Source organism: Bos mutus, chromosome 17 (assembly GCF_027580195.1).
Source record: "Bos mutus isolate GX-2022 chromosome 17, NWIPB_WYAK_1.1, whole genome shotgun sequence".
Taxonomy (NCBI): domain Eukaryota; kingdom Metazoa; phylum Chordata; class Mammalia; order Artiodactyla; family Bovidae; genus Bos; species Bos mutus.
The window spans coordinates 15,670,656-15,690,538 of NC_091633.1; the positions used below are offsets into that span (position 1 = coordinate 15,670,656).

Here is a 19,883-nt window from a genome sequence, read left to right on the forward strand (position 1 = left end):
TTATGAGTGGCATCTGATTCCCAGTTTCTCACATTTTTCTGGTATACCAACCCTTCTACATGGCAAAAGTGCTAACCCAACAATGGCTCTGGGAAAAAGTGGACACTGTAGAAAAAACCTATGACCCACTTCTTTATGATATTTGGGTTTAATTAACTGAGCTCTCAAATTTAGTCCATGAAACTTTTTCATTCTTTTCTTGGTACTAAAATGGTTTAAAAGGGAACTATGAAAAGTATCCATAGTTTTGCTTGGGAAGATTTCTATTATTTGTCTACTTAATATATGATCTCTGATAAAATTGGTTAAATGCTTATAATCATCCTTCTATTATATTGTTACTAGTCATATAAATAGGTTTACCACATTTGCTTGATGATGTTGCTAGCTCTTTTCTGCTTATGTGAGAATATGGAGAAAGGATTTAAAGAATGGGACAAAAAGAAGTCAAGAATATGTAAGTCATATAGTGAAGATGATGTTAAAATGTTCTTAGTTTTAGAGTTTCAGGACTGTTGGAAAACTAATCACATTCATAAGACATTTTGCAACTATATTATTTCCTCAATAAATCTATAAATAATAGCTACTGGCTGTACCTACAGAATTAGTGTATATATTCATAGATTGTCTATAATTCCTACTTGTTCTTATTAATGTTTTGTGAATATTCATGCAATTTTGTTTTGTTTTTGTTTTTTGAGCATACCATAAAGCTTCTAGGATCTTAGTTCCCTACTGCTACTGCTACTGCTAAGCCACTTCAGTCATGTCCGACTCTGTGTGACCCCATAGACGGCAGCCCACCAGGCTCCTCCGTCCCTGGGATTCTCCAGGCAAGAACACTGGAGTGGGTTGCCATTTCCTTCTCCAATGCATGAAAGTGACAAGTGAAAGTGAAGTTGCTCAGTTGTATCCGACTCTTAGCGACCCCATGGACTGCAGCCTACCAGGCTCCTCCATCCATGGGATTTTCCAGGCAAGAGTACTGGAGTGGGGTGCCATTGCCTTCTCCTGACCAGGGCTCAAATCTGGGCTCTTGGCAGTGAAACTCATAGTCCTAACCACTGGACAGCTAGGGGATTCCCCATTTTTTTTCTTTTTTAAATACAATTAACGAATTATGTCAAGAAAAGGTCTGTATTGGTCTTTCCTTCAAAATTAACACAATAAAATTGCTAATCTGTTCTTTCAGTAAAAGTAGGGACTAAAAGGACTCAGAAATAGGTTTGTTCTAATAACATTTGTCTCAGTTAAAATAAAGGCTAAAATAATTCATCAATAAGCTTGTCAAAAGGATCTCCACCAGTAAGCAGGAAAAACTCTTACTAGCACTATAATAAAACACGGTCCTGGGCCACCCCTCATAGGAATCTCATAAGACTAAGGAGAGTTCATCTCATTTAGAAATGAATACTAATAAAAAATGCTGTCATAGATCAGATGGAAGCTGAATTAAAAAAAAAAAGAGGTATTCAATGAAGTAATTGCTATATAAAACCAGGGCTCATGGCAGGGATATAAGAGTCAACCCAAAAAGGGAATGAAAAATGAGGTGGCAAAAGTCAAGAGAGATGTGAGAATAAAATAAAACCACTACTGAAATGTAGCCTGCACTGGGAGGCAAGACGAAAATGTGCACTGCTGCAGGAGCGTGGTAAGGGACATGCAGCATAGAACTGAGAAAATTAACCTGACGGCCCTGAACAAAGTTTTAAAAATCAGAGAAAATTAGAGCTTTTAGCGATGAATATACCATAATCAGTAACTGGGAAGAGGATGAAAATATAATAAAATTTTAAAATTAAGATAATTTTTGAAAAAAGCTTTCTAAGAATAAGACTTAAAGCTACATACAGATTGAAGGGGTCCACAGTATGCCAGGGAAAAGGAACACAGAATAATTAAACACTGAAACATGTCCTAATTAAGTTACTAAATGCCAAAGATTAAAGAAAAAAAATTCTTCAGGCATTCAGACAAGAAAGGCTCAAGAATAAGACTGGGAAAATATTTACAACCTAAAGACTACAACAAATCCCATATTTATTCACTTTAATTACTGGTTTAAAAATTAACATTTATCATTACAATAGTTTTTCACGAATGCATTACTTATTTTATAAAAGAAACCGTAGATAAAAATTATAGAAAATTAAAACAGATTAACTGAATAAAACTGTAAAACCTAAGTGATTCCTTAGTATTAAGGATTAAATTTTTAAAGAAAATCTACTACCTTATGGTTTGACATTTATTAAGACTAGTTACAACTTCATAGAAGAAAAACAGTTAAATCATATAAGCAATTGTGATTTTTAAAATAAGCAACAATGCCATAATTTCGGAATATATTAGTTACCCATGTTTCTATAACTTATAATCAGTTAAGAAATTTTTTTTCTTCTAAAAATTTTTGTTGGAGTATAGTTGATTTACAGTATTGTGTTACTTTCTGCTGTTAACCAGTCATGTCTTAAACAGCTGCAATAAAGTAAGGTAATTTTCTTGGGGTAGGGACATAGTTGTGAGAGAATAGCTTCTTACAATTATTTATTTATAATATTATAGGTTTAAGACTAACATCTAATTCAATGGACATAACAAGCTACAAATGTTTTATAATTCAATTATTTGCTAAATCCAAAAGATAGCTTGTTAGCTTCATTTTACAAATGAAGAAATGAAAGCAAAGCTAAAGGAAACTAATTGGCCTAAGTTGCATATTGAATCAACGGAAACAGACAAGTATCACTTCTACTATGAATTTTTTGTCTCTAACAGCTTCAGTCACAACTTTGCACTCATATTATTTTGGCTACTGAATAACACTGATCTAAAACAGAGCTTGTAGTATCATGATCTAGCACAACAAAATCACGAGGTGAATGCTGAAAGACTGGGGGGGAAATACATTTTGGGAAACACAACAGATGAGAATTCCATCGTCAAAAAAGCACTTATCTGATAAGACTATTCTGCTGAGTCTTATATAAAAAACTGGAGTTTTTTTTGTTTTGACAAAAAAAAAAAATTCCTATTATTGAAGAGGGGGAAAATGCAGAAAAGATGCTGAACAGCTAACTAATAAAGAGTTAAAAGAAAACAAAATGAAATCTTCTAAAAATGACAGTTTAAAACCCATACATAATAGGGAGCCAACCACCTAGAGGAAATAGTGGATCCTAGTACAATGGTCAGGCCTCACATTACAGAGGAAGGTGTTTTCAGCTGTATTACAAAGAAAGAAAGACCATCTATCTCATAACTTCACCTAACTGGGACACCTAAGATTATTGTCAATAGTAACACCTTTACAAGGCTGTATTAGATACTTTAATGGTCATTTTTTACACAAGAGAAATTATTAAATTGTCCAGTAATCTAGAGATTACTGGATGTCCAGTAAACTAGAGATCTCTTTAAGAAAATTAGAGATACCAAGGCACAATTTCATGTGAAGATGCGCACAATAAAGGACAGAAACGATATGGACCTAATAGAAGCAGAAGATATTAAGAACAGGTGGCAAGAATACACAAAAGAACTATACAAAAAAAATCTTCATGACCCAGATAACCACGATGGTATGATCACTTACCTAGAGCAGGACATCCTGGAGTGTGAAGTCAAGTGGGCCTTAGGAAGCATCACTATGAACAAAGCTAGTGGAGGTGATGGAATTCCAGCTGAGCTATTTCAAATCTTAAAAGATGATGCTGTGAAAGTGCTGCACTCAATATGCCAACAAATTTGGAAAACTCAGCAGTGGCCACAGGACTGGAAAAGGTCAGTTTTCCAATCCCAAAGAATGTTCAAACTACCACACAATTGCACTCATCTCACATGCTAGCAAAGTAATGCTCAAAATTCTCCCCCTGGAGAAGGAATTGGCAATCTAATCCAGTATTCTTCCTTGCAGAATTCCATGGACAGAGGAGTCTGGTGGGCTACAGTCCATGGGGTCACAAAGAGTTGGACATGACTGAGTGACTAACTTTCACACGCTAGCAAAGTAATGGTCAAAATTCTCCAAGTGAGGGTCCAACAGTATATGAACCAAGAACTTCCAGATGTTCAAGCTGGATATAGAAAAAGCAGAGGAACCAGAGATCAAATTGCTAACATACAATTTGATTCCTGAGAAATCTGTATGCAGGTCAGGAAGCAATAGTTAGAACCCAACATGGAACAACGGACTGGTTTCAAATTGGGAAAGAAGTACATCAAGGCTGTATACTGTCACCCTGCTTTTTAACTTACATGCAGAGTACATCATGCAAAATGCTGGGCTGGATGAAGCACAAACTGGAATCAAGATTGCTGGGAGAAATATCAATAACCTCAGCTATGGAGATGACTGGAGAAGGCAATGGCACCCCACTCCAGTACTCTTGCCTGGAAACTCCCATGGACGGAGGAGCCTGGTAGGCTGCAGTCCATGGGGTCGCTAAGAGTCGGACATGACTGAGCGACTTCACTTTCACTTGTCACTTTCATGCATTGGAGAAGGAAATGGCAACCCACTCCAGTGTTCTTGCCTGGAGAATCCCAGGGATGGGGGAGCCTGGTGGGCTGTTGTCTATGGGGTCGCACAGAGTCGGACACGACTGAAGCGACTTAGCAGCACCAGCAGCATGGAGATGACACCACCCTTAATGGCAGAAAGTGAAGAGGAACTAAAGAGCCTCTTGATGAAAGTCAAAAAGTGAAAAAGCTGGCTTAAAACTCAACATTCAAAAAATGGATATCATGGCATCTGGTCCCATCACTTCATGGCAAATAGATGGAGAAACCATGGAAACAGTGACCAGCTTTATTTTCTTGGGCTCCAAAATCACTGCAGATGGTGACTGCAGCCATGAAATTAAAAGATGCTTGCTCCTTGGAAGAAAAACTATGACCAACCTAGACAGCATATTAAAAAGCAGAGACATTATTTTGCCGACAAAGGTCTGTCTAGTCAAAGCTTTGGTTTTTCCTGTACTCATGTATGGAAGTGAGAGTTGAACCATAAAGAAAGCTGAGCACCAAAGAACTGATGCTTCTGAACTGTGGTGTTGGAGAAGACTCTTGAGAGTCCCTTGGACTGCAAGAAGATCCAACCAGTTAATCCTAAAGGAAATCAACATTGAATATTCATTGGAAGGACTGACGCTAAAGCTGAAGCTTCAGTACTTTGGCCACCTGATGTGAAGAACTGACTCGATGGAAAAGATCCTGATGCTGGGAAAGACTGAAGGCAAGAGGAGAAGGGAACGACAGAAGATGAGATGGTTGGATGGCATCACCGACTGGATGGACGTGAGTTTGGTAAGCTGCGGGAGTTGGTGATGGACAGGGAAGCCTGGTGTGCTACAGTACATGGGGTTGCAGAGTTGGACATGTCTGAGCTGGTGATGGACAGGGAAGCCTGGTGGTCCACAGTACATGGGGTTGCAGAGTTGGACATGTCGGAGCGACTGAACTGAACTGTCCAGTAATCTGAGGTCAAAAAATTAAAGAAGTGAAAACTCAACATTTTACTTTAAAGGAAAACAAAGACAATCTCTTCTGAAGAACTGGAGTAAATAATAATGGCTTGTCTAATTTGGTGACTCAGAGTAGTTATTTACCATTATTGCTCTTGAAGTTCTGTTGGCTTTTCTGCTTAGTATTTGCTAAAATTTTCTCCACACCATGACTTTAATCTTATCTTCCTTTCTCTAGAAGTAGTAAAATGAATGGTGCTGCTGGTGGAGAAAACAAAGCGTAAGAAGGAAGTCGTAGGCCCTTCCAAGACCACAAAATGCAAATCTTTTCGCAGTGACATTTTAATTTTCCATCACAGAACACACCATCCATATATCTTGAGTTATAACTGTATATTTGTCTAGGATTTCCTGAAATTAACGTTAAATTCGTTTGCAAGTGTTGGGTTCCAAATGTTTGCTTCCAAGTTAAGTATCTGTTTTTACCCACAAATCAATGTTTCATAAGAAATGTAAGTTAGTTCACAGAGTTTATTAACTATAATGCAAATCTAATACTTTATTTTGCATTTTAAAATATCTTTAAAAAATACAGTTGAGATACAACTAATTATGCAAATCAGAAAATACTGAATTGAGTAATACTTTCAAAGCTCTATCTTGAATTAAGATAGAGTACATACAAATGACATAGCAAGCAGAGACTTGAGACTATTGTGAACTGAACTTTTTGATTACTTAAAGACTTTAGGGACTGCTGACAGTAGCCTTGTATTAAATCACATTTCATTAAAAGTGTATGGCCCTTCTGTCGCTCAACACACGATACATCATTAGCACTGAAACCACAGAAAATCAAGGTTAGAAAAGACTTCAGAGATTACATTCAATTTGACCTTACTTTAGAGGTGGAGAAAACAGATTCAGATAGAATAACTTAATATAAGTTATGCAACCAATTAGTTCTGGAACTGAAACCTCATCCTAATTTTCATCTAGTATCTTTTCCATTATTGGGGCTCCCCAGGTGCTGCAGTGGTAAAGAATATGCCTGCTAATGCTGGTTCAATCCCGGGGTCAGGAAGATCCCCTGGAGTAGGAAATGGCAACCGGCTCCAGTATTCTTGCCTGGGAAAGCTCATGGACAGAGGAGCCTGATGAGCTATGGTTCATGGGGTCACAAGGAGTTGGACATGACTGAGGGCACACACACACACACATATCTTTTCCATTATAATAATGCTTACTAGGCTGCAGTCCATGGGGTTGCTAAGAGTCAGACACGACTGAGAGACTTCACTTTCACTTGTCACTTTCATGCATTGGAGAAGGAAATGGCAACCCACTCCAGTGTTCTTGCCTGGAGAATCCCAGGGACGGGGAGCCTGGTGGGCTGTCGTCTATGGGGTAGCACAGAGTTGGACACGACTGAGGCAACTTAGCAGCAGCAGCAGCAGTCATAATCAATGCCAGTAAAAAGAAAAAAATTACTATAACCATTTTATCAGCATAATTTAGCATTATTTAGTGAAGCTGGGGATGAGTATACCAATTGACTGAAATATGGGCACACGAATTCATTAAGGCATTGTTTGTAATGGTAAAAAATGAGAACAACTTAGACATCTATCAACAGGGGAAAAATAATTATGGCATAATCATCTGATGTGTCAATAAATGCCATACTATAGTTTTTTTTTATTATTATTTTTTGGCAGTGCCACATGTCATGCAGGATCTTAGTTCCTTAACCAGAGATCAGAACCCATACCCCTTGCACTGGAAGCACAGTCTTAGCTACTGGACCGCCAGGGAAGTCACTGCCATACTGCATTTTAAATCAGTGAACTTGATTTAACTATTTCCTATATAACTCTTTCTTTGGGATTGGAATGAAAACTCACCTTTTCCAATCCTGTGGCCACTGCTGAGTTTTTCAAATTTGTTGGCATATTGAGTGCAGCACTTTCACAGCATCATCTTTCAGGATTTGGAATAGCTCAACTGGAATTCCATCACCTCCACTAGCTTTGTTCGTAGTGATGCTTTCTAAGGCCCACTTGACTTCACATTCCAGGATGTCTGGCTCTAGGTCAGTGATCACACCATCGTGATTATCTGGGTCGTGAAGATCTTTTTTGTACAGTTCTTCTGTGTATTCTTGCCATCTCTTCTTAATATCTTCTGCTTCTGTTAGGTCCATACCATTTCTGTCCTTTATCGAGCTCATCTTTGCATGAAATGTTCCTTTGGTATCTCTGATTTTCTAGAAGAGATCCCTAGTCTTTCCCATTCTGTTGTTTTCCTCTATTTCTTTGCATTGATTGCTGAAGAAGACTTTCTTATCTCTTCTTGCTATTCTTTGGAACTCTGCATTCAGATGTTTATATCTTTCCTTTTCTCCTTTGCTTTTCGTTTCTCTTCTTTTCACAGCTATTTGTAAGGCCTCCCCAGACAGTCATTTTGTTTTTTTGCATTTCTTTTCTATGGGAATGGTCTTGATCCCTGTCTCCTGTACAATGGCAATGTACAAAGGCAATACCAAAGAATGCTCAAACTACCGCACAATTGCACTCATCTCACACGCTAGTAAAGTAATGCTCAAAATTCTCCAAGCCAGGCTTCCGCAGTATGTGAACCGTGAACTTCCTGATGTTCAAGCTGGTTTTAGAAAAGGCAGAGCAACCAGAGATCAAATTGCCAACATCCGCTGGATCATGGAAAAAGCAAGAGAGTTCCAGAAAAGCATCTATTTCTGCTTTATTGACTACGCCAAAGCCTTTGACTGTGTGGATCACAATAAACTGTGGAAAATTCTGAAAGAGATGGGAATACCAGACCACCTGATCTGCCTCTTGAGAAATTTGTATGCAGGTCAGGAAGCAACAGTTAGAACTGGACATGGAACAGCAGACTGGTTCCAAACAGGAAAAGGAGTTCGTCAAGGCTGTATATTGTCACCCTGTTTATTTAACTTATATGCAGAGTACATCATGAGAAATGCTGGACTGGAAGAAACACAAGTTGGAATCAAGATTGCCGGGAGAAACATCAATCACCTCAGATATGCAGATGACACCACCCTTATGGCAGAAAGTGAAGAGGAACTCAAAAGCCTCTTGATGAAAGTGAAAGAGGAGAGTGAAAAAGTTGGCTTAAAGCTCAACATTCAGAAAAATAAGATCATGGCATCCGGTCGCACCACTTCATGGGAAATAGACGGGGAAACAGTGGAAACAGTGTCAGACTTTATTTTTGGGGGGCTCCAAAATCACTGCAGATGGTGACTGCAGCCATGAAATTAAAAGACGCTTACTCCTTGGAAGGAAAGTTATGACCAACCTAGATAGCATATTCAAAAGCAGAGACATTACTTTGCCAACAAAGGTTCGTCTAGTCAAGGCTATGGTTTTTCCTGTGGTCATGTATGGATGTGAGAGAGGGACTGTGAAGAAGGCTGAGCACAGAAGAATTGATGCTTTAGAACTGTGGTGTTGGAGAAGACTCTTGAGAGTCCCTTGGACTGCAAGGAGGTCCAACCAGTCTATCCTAAAGGAGATCAGTCCTGGGTGTTCATTAGAAGGACTGATGTTGAAGTTGAAATTCCAATACTTTGGCCACCTGATGCGAAGAGCCGACTCATTTGAAAAGACCCTGATGCTGGGAAAGATTGAAGGCAGGAGGAGAAGGGGATGACAGAGGATGAGATGGTTGGATGGCATCACTGACTCAATGGACATGAGTTTGGGTAAACTGCAGGAGTTGGTGATGGACAGGGAGGCCTGGCGTGCTGCGGTTCATGGGGTGGCAAAGAGTAGGACATGACTGAGCGACTGAACTAAACTGAATGGAGAAAAAAACATAGAGAACAGACTTATGGACATGGGGAGAGGGGAGGAAAGGGTGAGATATACACAGAGAGTAACATGGAAACTTACATTACCGTATGTAAAATAGATAGCCAATGGGAATTTGATCTATGTCTCAGGAAACTCAAACAGGGGCTCTGTATCAACCTAGAGGGGTGAGATGGGGAGGGAGATGGGAGGGAGGTTCAAGAGGAAGGGGATATATGTATACCTATGGCTGATTCATGTTGAGATTTGACAGAAAACAACAAAATTCTGTAAAGTAATTATTCTTCAATTAAAAAATAAATTAATTAAAAAATAAAAAGATATTTGTAATAATTATAATATTTAGTCTTACTCTAATTTATATTTTCAGATTATTAATAAAGTTTAACATTTTCCCACTTAATGAGAAACTATTTGTAATCTCTTTTAATCACATGTCTAGTCAAATATGTCTAGCATCATAGGTCTAGTGAAATTTAGTGATCTTGTAAAGGCTTATGACTTTTTTATGTTTTGAAAGTTAAGTTTACAGAAGTTTAAACCATCACTCCTTGAAACTGATGCTGGCAGCACATGAATAATGAAACATGAAAGTATATTGATTATGCCAGGATACCCAACAGGATATTCAGTTCAGTTCAGTCGCTCAGTCGTGTCCGACTCTTTGTGATTCCGTAAACTGCAGCACGCCAGGCCTCCCTGTCCATCACCAACTCCCGGAGTTTACCCAAACTCATGTCCATTGAGTCGGTGATGCCATCTAACCATCTCATCCTCTGTTATCCCCTTATCCTCCTGCCTTCAATCTTTCCTAACATCAGGGTCTTTTCAAATGAGTCAGCTCTTCACATCAGGTGATATTACATCCTCTTTTTTATACTGTTTCCCCCATTAAAATACGTATATTTGCCTAGTAGATGAGAGATCTGTTTTGGCACAAGCCCACCAGTAAACAGCATCTTGCTACCATTTCCTATACACTTTGTTTCACATACTTGATTATCAGCCTGTCTCCCTGCAATCTGTTGGAGGCTCAGGGCAAGTAAGTGATCAGCTCATAGTCATGACCAACATTTTACAAATTATAATTTATAGTAATTATCATCGATTTGATACATGATGGTCAACCACACTGAACTGTAAGCTCATTGATATAAGGACTGTTTTATTGTTGTTGTTGTTTAGTCACTAAGTCCTGTCCGACTCTTTACAACCCCATGGACATGTATGTGTCCAATTGTAGCCCGCCAGGCTCCTCTGTCCGTGGGATTCCCCAGGCAAGAATAGTGGAGTGGGTTGCCATTTCCTTTTCTTGGGGATCTTCTTGATCCAGGGATCAAACCTGGGTCTCCCACACTGGCAGGCAGAGCCCTTTTACTATTCAGGAAACAAACAAAACAGGACTTTGTGTTAGCAACTGCTTTACAGTAAAGAGGCCTTCATACTGATGAAGTTCAAGGAAAAAATAGGGTCCTCAAGCTGTAATACTTCAGAGTCAGAGTAGATGAACTGAAAATGAGTCACAGTGCTATTTATAATGATAATTATAGCATGGTTTATAATAGAAAACATTTGGAAACAACCCAAATGTCCATCAAAAAGAAACTGGTACAATTACATTTGACCGTGTACCTAACAGAACCAGAGACAGATCTATAGCAAAGATGTCTACTAATGTACTGTGAGTAAACAGTAATAGGCATGATATGATTCCAATTAAAAATAACATCAATAATATGAACAATGTTAGATATAAAAGAAAAATTTAGAAGAATATGCTTCAAACTGTAGTGACTATTTCTGGTGGAGAAAAGTTTAGTGTAATATGTAATAGGTAAATTTATTTGACTGGGGACATCTACTTTCTATACTGTGTATTGTTGTATCATTTAAAATATAAGTATCTTTAATTAAAAATAATTTTAAGCAACAAAATTAATACTTTTGCCTTTGATCAATTAAAATGTGTGCAAACACAGTTAGTTAGATTTTAAGATATTTCAAGAAAAAAATATGTAAAATTCCAGGAAAATAATTTCTTGCTGCTACTGCTGCTAAGTCACTTCAGTCATGTCCGACTCTGTGCGACCCCATAGACGGCAGCCCACCAGGCTCCCCCGTCCTTGGGATTCTCCAGGCAAGAACACTGGAGTGGGTTGCCATTTCCTTCTCCAATACATCAAAGTGACAAGTGAAAGTGAAGTCGCTCAGTCGTGTCTGACCCTCAGCGACCCCATGGACTGCAGCCTACCAGGCTCCTCCGTCCATGGGATTCTCCAGGCAAGAGTACTGGAGTGGGGTGCCATTGCCTTCAGTTATGTTTTAAGTAAACAACTTCTACATCTGTTGTTTCACTTATTTGATTGAGGCAGAAATCTTATTTTTAATCAGTGAAGTTCTTATGATACGTCTTCATTATTTCTTTAAGTATATATTTTTAAACATTTTTTTAAAAAACAAAGCATATACACAGAGACACAGATAAGAAAAAAAACCAAGTGTAAGAAAAGATCCCTTTAACAACTGTATTTAAAAAAACAACCCCCAAAAGTTCAGGAATAAATTCAGTAGAAGTAATATACAGGAACTAGATGGGAAAATACTACAAAATGCTAAGAGATATAATAGAAAATCTAAATAAATGAAATATCTTTTGTCCTTTTCAATACTGAAAAGATACTATTTCTCTTGAATCTATATATTACATGAAATTCCAATAGATTTTCCTTTTTAATTATTAAAAACTTAACCTAGTACAAGGCTCGGAGAACATTTTCTATAAAGTACCTGTAACAGTTTTAGGTTTTGTTGGTCATATGGTCTCCAAAACAACTCAATTCTATCTTGTAGGGTGAATTCTATCTTGTAGTGTGAAAGCAGCCATAGATAATAAATTAGTGTGCACTCTAATAAAAACTTACAGACATTGAGATTTGAATCATATAATTTATAAATTTCAAGAAATATTATTCTTCTTTTGATTTTTTCTCCCAATCATTAAAAAACTTGAAAACTATTCTTGGTTTGCAGGTTACACAAAAACTGGTCACAAGACAGATTTGGTTTGTGGGCTATAGTTTGCCAAATTCTAATCTAGATGAATAAATATCTAATGGCATCCAGTCCCATCACTTCATGGCAAATAGATGGGGAAACAGTGGAAACAGTGGCTGACTTTATTTTTCTGGGCTCCAAAATCACTGCAGATGGTGACTGCAGCCATGAAATTAAAAGACGCTTACTCCTTGGAAGGAAAGTTATGACCAACCTAGATAGCACATTTCAGGATGGGGAACACGTGTATACCTGTGGCGGATTCATGTTGATATATGGCAAAACCAATACAATATTGTAAAGTTTAAAAAAAAAAAAAAGCAGAGATATTCCTTTGCCAACAAAGGTCCATCTAGTCAAGGCTATGGTTTTTCCAGTGGTCATGTATGGATGTGAGAGTTGGACTATAAAGAAAGCTGAGCACAGAAGAATTGATGCTTTTGAACTGTGGTGTTGGAGAAGACTCTTGAGAGTCCCTTGGACTGCAAGGAGATCCAACCAGTCCATCCTAAAGGAGATGAGTACTGGGTGTTCATTGGAAGGACTGATGTTGAAGCTGAAACTCCAATACTTTGGCCACCTGATGCGAAGAGCTGACTCATCTGAAAAGACCCTGATGCTGGGAAAAATTGAAGGCAGGAAGAGAAGAGGACAACAGAGGATGAGATAGTTGGATGGCATGACCGACTTGATGGACATGGGTTTGGTTGAACTCTGGGAGTTGGTGATAGACAGGGATGCCTGGTGTGCTGCGGTTCATGGGGTCGCGAAGAGTCAGACACGATTGAGTGACTGAACTGAACTGAACTGAAATAGTCAGGGAAACTCTGTCAGGGGAGGGAGGAGTGAATAACAAAGAAGGAGTTCTTCCATCAGGTACTGAAACAAATTGTAAAACTACAGCATATCAAATATTGAGATCTAGCACTGGAAAAGGACAAAAAGATCAATGAAGCAGAATGGTGGTCTCAAAAACAACCAAATACATATGATATAGGTGGCACTTCCAATCAGTGTGGGAAGATGAATTATTTATTCACTAAAATGATATAAAGATAAGTACCTATTCAAAGTAAAAAATATAATAAACTTCTACTTTGTTCTTTACACCACAATAATTTAGACATTTATGCAGAAAAAAATAACACTGAACCATTACCAATGTGAACAAATATTTTTAAAATCTCAGAGTTTAAGTATGATACAAAATATAGAAAATTAAAGACATTAATTTTGCTAAATAAAAACATAAACCTCCAGAATGATGTTGAAGGGAAATCTCTGAACAGTAACTGAGTAAGTGCGCAGTAGTATTATGGAGACAACCAGTCCAGATCAGAGCAGAAGGACACAGAGATCCTACAGGGAAGTCTTTAAGAAGATGAAACTGATAGATTAACATATCTGAGTATACTAAATGGATATATTAGAGGATATTTATAATTCTGGCATAGAATATGGTGATTAGTTAACACATACTAATAAAAGAAAAATGAAGCAATTGTTTAGGGAAAACGAACTGTTATACAGAGAAAGCAAATTTAATCATCGTACACTAAAAATCACAGCTGTAAATAATATACAGACTCAGAACAATGGAAGTATTGTCTATTGAGCCAACCAAAAATTATAACTATATCTGGAAGATGGAGGTCAAATGTGTATATATGTAGGTATGTGTAAAAGCTAAATTTTCACCTTTTATCTAAGACTTGAGTACTGAGATGGCAGTCTAAATATGTTCTTTAGAAAGAGAGGGAAAAAAAATAGAGAAAACCCCTACTAAACTTTAGAGGTTACTTCCGGCAAACAGGATTTGGGAGTGGGAGTAGAAATGTGAGGCAGAAGACAACTGTTTATCATTATCAACTTTGAAGAAAAATCTTACTTTTTAAACTGCATAAATGTACAATTTTGATAAACATGTGATTACATAAAAAATTAATGCTTCTTTGGCATGAAATACTATTAAAAGATAGAAAAACAACAAATGGGGAAAATATCTGTCTCATATACTACAAAGACTGTCATTATCCTAAATATATAAAGAGCACTTACAATTCAAAAAGAGAAAGTAAAAAAAGGTAAGGTATCACAATGAGCAAAAGAAGGTGAATAGCCAATTTATAGAACTATAAATGGCTAATGAACATATGAAGAGATTTTTAACCACAGTAGCAAAGAAACGTAAATTAAACTATATTGATTTCTTTATTATTGTTGTTGCTCAGTCATTAAGTCATGTCTGACTTTTTGCAGCCTCACAGACTGCAATACATCAGGCTTCCCTGTCCTTCACTATCTCCCAGAGTTTGCTCAAACTCAAGTCCATTGAGTCGGTGATGCCATCCAACCATCTCATCCTCTGACACCCTCTTCTCCTTTTGCCTTCAATCTTTCCCAGCATCAGGGTCGCTCCCCAGAGCAGCAAAAAATAACTTATTCTTAGAGTTTACCAGCACATTCAGCGGTTTATTCTACTTACAATCTCTGCTCTACCAATTGCTGCCAAAACATTCAAGTGTTGGAACAAGTAATATTGGGCCCTGTGGGTGGATGGGTGGGTGTGCAAGTTGTATAATAATAGAATTTTCATTGGCAGACAATCTGGCACTGTCTATCAAATTTGAAAATAGAGATACCTTGTCATCTGGCAATTCTACTTCGGGCCATTTGTTCTACTAAAATGCACAATGGGATAGGAGTGTTTGACACAGCAAGGCAAGGCAAAAGCTTTAACTTTCATCAATAACATTGATTAGATAAATTATGGTACAAAAGGTTAGAGATTAAAAAGAGAGTTAAGTATATATATACTGATCTTATACAAATACACAGAGTGAAAAAAGGCATGCTGAAGAACAACACATATAATGAAATCTCATTTTAAGAAATGTATGTATACAATTTTATGTGGGTTTATGTATACCCAAAGGAAAAATTCCAGAAAAATATACATCAAGTAGTTAACAGTAAATAAACTTCAGTGATGGTGTTACTAGAGAGAACTCCACTTTCAACTCTTATATGTTGTTTACATTTTTTACAGAAAAGAAAGTACTCTGAATTAAAAACTATGACAGGGAATTCCTTGGCAGTCCACTGGTTAGGACTCTGTGCTTTCACTGACGAGGGTCTGGGGTTAATCCTTGGTTGGGGAAGTAGGAACCCATAAGCCTCATGGCATGGCATCTTTAAGGTACCTAGCATTTTGGCAGGTATTTGGGATTAATTCATTGTAATTTTAACATCAACATTTCTATATCATTCATTTCTATTTCATTTTTATGATCATGGGTTTAATTCTTCTGATGCTTTTATAAAAAAAGATAACTTACTCTTAGATTTCACTAGCACATTTATTCGGCAGTTTATTCTCATTTACAATCTTCACTCTACCAATTGCTGCTAAAACATTCATTTTTTTAAAAAAATAAAAGTAATATGTTGAACAACATCAGCTCAAAAAAGGGTGCAGAGAAAAGAAAAGGTTTCTCTCTCCCCTTAGTATCTCTATTCTCACTCTTCAAAGGTAATTCCTAAGAAACTACTGTGTATTCTTCAGAATTTTTCTATCAATATGTATAATGACTGACCCCTTTTTCTTACATTAATGAAGTCATACTATAATACTAATCTGTAACCTCCTGACTTACATCTTCACCTATCAGCCTAAAGAGATACCTACAAGATTATTGCAAAGTATTCCTTAGTGGTATTTCTTATTTAAAAGATATATTTAGACTAATCTGGGTCTACATGATCAAAAACAAATAAGCAAAGCAAAATACCTAATTCAATTCCTGTATATGGTTTTAATAACAAAAATGACTACTGATTCCACCTTATCACTTACCTATCTGTGAAATGCTTATTTTGTGGTGCTGGAGGATTTATATATATTATGTCAATTAATTCTCCCCAAATCCTAAGAGATAGATACTTTCATTCCCATTGTCCGGAGGAAAAAGCTAAAATTCTGAAAAGGTTAAGAACCAGGACTAGTGGAAGTTCATTTTGCTAACTTTCTAATTATAGCATGAAAGCCAAAGTCTAAACAAGTTTGAACCATTTTTTTATATAATGTAAAATATATCACTCTGAAAGAAACATACTTATTTATATTAAGAAATAATAATAGTAAAGGAAAATTCCCAAAACATACATATAAATGGTATGTCTAAGCTATTTTTATCTTGGGCCAAAAATAATGAAGCCAACCAGTGCTAGACAAAGAGTTAAGTTCATTCAATATTAAGTCCTTAGAGACTGGTTCTCAAACTCAAGTTTCCTTTTTGGCAGAAGACGAACTTTTATAAAAATCTTAAAATCTAATGTTCACAATAAGCCTCAGGATTATTGGCATTTAGAGTTTCCATTTTAAGTCTTCCTGAATAAAGATTTACTTAGAGGCCACAAACACTATCCTTTTCAATTTTTATTGGTAGATAAAATTTGAAAGGTCGATTTGCTCTTTATGGATTAATTTTAGACTCACTAGGCCTGAAAGCGGAGAAGGCAATGGCACCCCACTCCAGTACTCTTGCCTGGAAAATCCCATGGATGGAGGAGCCTGGTGGGCTACACAGTCCATGGGGTCGCTAAGAGTCGGACACGACTGAGCGACTTCACTTTCATTTTTCACTCTCATGCATTGGAGGAGGAAATGGCAACCCACTCCAGTGTTCTTACCTGGAGAATCCCAGGGACAGGGGAGCCTGGTGGGCTGCTGTCTATGGAGTCGCACAGAGTCGGACACGACTGAAGTGACTTAGCAGCAGCAGGCCTGAAAGAGTAACGATACTGTATAAAACCGATGCCAAAGTTGTGGTTTTCCTAATCCCAATAGAACCTTTTTGCTTATTTCCAGAAATCATACTATAATATTTAGACAGTAAGTTCTACTTTTGATATTGGCCATATATGCATTCTACCACACAGAGTTCACATAAAAAACTAAGAATGCCACTGGAAGGTTCCCCTTCTTTCATGAATTTATACAACAAATTTTAACTGAGTTCCTAAAATGACCAGTTTGTGCTGGGTACTAGACAGAAATGTGACAGCCCCACACCCTACTTCCAGGAAGCTTGTAGTCTACAGAGAAACAATTAATTTAATGATCTACCCATCACTTTCATGGGAATGGAGAACCAGACTCTACTTCCCATTCAAGCTCAAAGCTCTACACTGGGAACAGCAAACTCTAACTTACTATTAAAAAAACAAACAACCCAGCTATTTCAAAAATTCACATTAGTGGGTAACATGTTATACTAATGATTTCCTCTGGGTAGATGAGCTACACCTTTTTTTTCTTCAAAGGAAACTGGAGATCTCTTACTAAAGAAGCCATTTTGCCAGTCCCAAATTTAAAATATAACCAAACTATTGAAACTTTCCATTTGTATGAAGAAATGTAGTGTTAACAAGGTAACATATATCTTGGTATATGGGATCCATAATGGCTTTTAATTCTAAAGAAATATGAAATTAATCAACATTATTTTTCCTATAAATTGTATTCATATATTCAGCAAATACTTAATATCTATTGTGTGCCAGGCTTCATGCCAGATAAGGACATAACTGTGAATATATTAAGATTTCTGTCATGGACAGAGGAGCCTGGTAGGCTGCAGTCCATGGGGTCACTACGAGTCAAACACAACTGAGCGACTTCACTTTCATTTTTCACTTTCATGAATTGGAGAAGGAAATGGCAATCCACTCCAGTGTTCTTGCCTGGAGAATCCCAGGGACGGGGGAGCCTGGTGGGCTGCCGTCTATGGGATCGCACAGTCGGACACGACTGTAGCAACTTAGCAACAGTAGCAGCAGCCTCAAGGAGTTTATATTTAGTAAGAAAGCAGGCCCAAACAGGACAGTGTAGCACATATAAAGGTTATCTAATCTACTCTCTTGAGGAAAGAGAGTAAGACAGTTCCAGAGAAACCAAAAAGTATTCAAGGCAGGGGGCACTAACACACTGGCCTAGAGGCAAGAGAGCATGACAGAGTGCAGAACTAACAAACACAATCAACAGACTAGATAACAGAGTTTGTCATGCTTCCTGAAGGAAATAGTGTGCAACTCCTTTCTACTAGGAATAGTGATTTAGTTCCTGAGATTAGGATCATTTTCTCCAGAATTAACATAGGAACACACTAGGATTCTGCGTCCTGAAAGACTTGAATTCCAAAGCAATTCACATTGATTCTCAACCTTTAAAAACTCAGCAATCAAAATTATCATTTATTTCAGAATATATTTAGGGAAAATAAAATAGGGAAAAAGGAAATAATGTACTAAGATAAACGTTAAATATTTGCCAGAATCATAAACAGCAAGGCTTATTTAAGTTATATGCAGAGTACATCATGTGACATGCTGGGCTAGATGAAGCACAGGCTAGAATCAAGATTGCCAGGAGAAATAACAATACTTCACGTATGCAGATGACACTACCCTAATGGCAGAAAGTGAAGAGGAATTAAAGAGCCTCTTGATGAAGGTGAAAGAAGAGAGTGAAAAGCTGGCTTAAAACTCAACATTGAAAAAACAAAGATCACAGCATCTGGTCTCATCACTTCATGGTAAATAGATGGGGAAACCATGGAAACAGTGAGAAACTTTATTTTCTTGGGCTCCAAAATCACTGCTGATGGTGACTGTAGCCTTGAAATTAAAAGACACTTGCTCTTTGGAAGAAAAGCTATGACCAACCTAGAAAGCATATTAAAAAGCAGAGACATTACTTTGCCAACAAAAGTCTACACAGTCAAAGCTATGATTGTTCCAGTAGTCATGAATGGGAGTTGGACCATAAAGAAAGCTGAACGCCAAAGAATTGATGTTTTTGAACTGTGGTATTGGAGAAGACTCTTGAGAGTCCCTTGGACTGCAAGGAGATCCAACCAGTCCATCCTAAAGGAAATCAGTCCTGAATATTCATTGGAAGGACTGATGCTGAAGCGAAACTCCAATACTTTGGCCACCTGATGCGAAGAATTGACTTACTGGAAAAGACCCTGATGCTGGGAAAGACTGAAGGCAGGAGGAGAAGGGGATGACAGAGGATGAGATAGTTGGATGGCTTTACCAACTCAATGGACATGAGTTTGGGTAAACTCTGGGAGTTGGTGATGGGCAGGGAAACCTGGCATGCTGCAATCTAGGAGGTCGCAAAGAGTCGGACACGACTGAGTGACTGACTGAACTGAATATAAATCTATTTGCTGGTGGTATAAAAAACAATTCCCCACTTCTGAATGAATTTTTAAACTATGCCAAAGCAGCTTTGTGTATTTTTAGGTAGTATTCAAATTCTTGACTGAAACTCTATTATCATGACTCAGGCCCTAGGCACTCTCCCGGCAATCTTGATTCCAACTTGTGCTTCTTCCAGCCCAGCGTTTCTCATGATGTACTCTGCATATAAGTTAAATAAGCAGGGTGACAATATACAGCCTTGATGTACTCCTTTTCCTATTTGGAACCA

The 19,883-nt window shown here is 37.6% G+C and overlaps 1 protein-coding gene across 8 annotated transcripts in view; it reads right to left on the reverse strand.

Annotated features, from left to right (window-relative positions):
- Positions 1-19,883, reverse strand: part of TAOK3 (TAO kinase 3) — a 186,777-nt gene that overhangs the window by 128,525 nt on the left and 38,369 nt on the right. For 7 of the 8 annotated variants that reach the window (XM_070386118.1, XM_070386119.1, XM_070386120.1 and 4 more), the window contains exon 2: positions 17,075-17,168. The exons of the other annotated variant lie outside the window; for it this stretch is intronic. The gene's annotated coding sequence lies outside the window, so the exon portion shown is untranslated. The remainder of the gene's footprint in view (positions 1-17,074; positions 17,169-19,883) is intronic. 8 annotated transcript variants of the gene reach the window in all.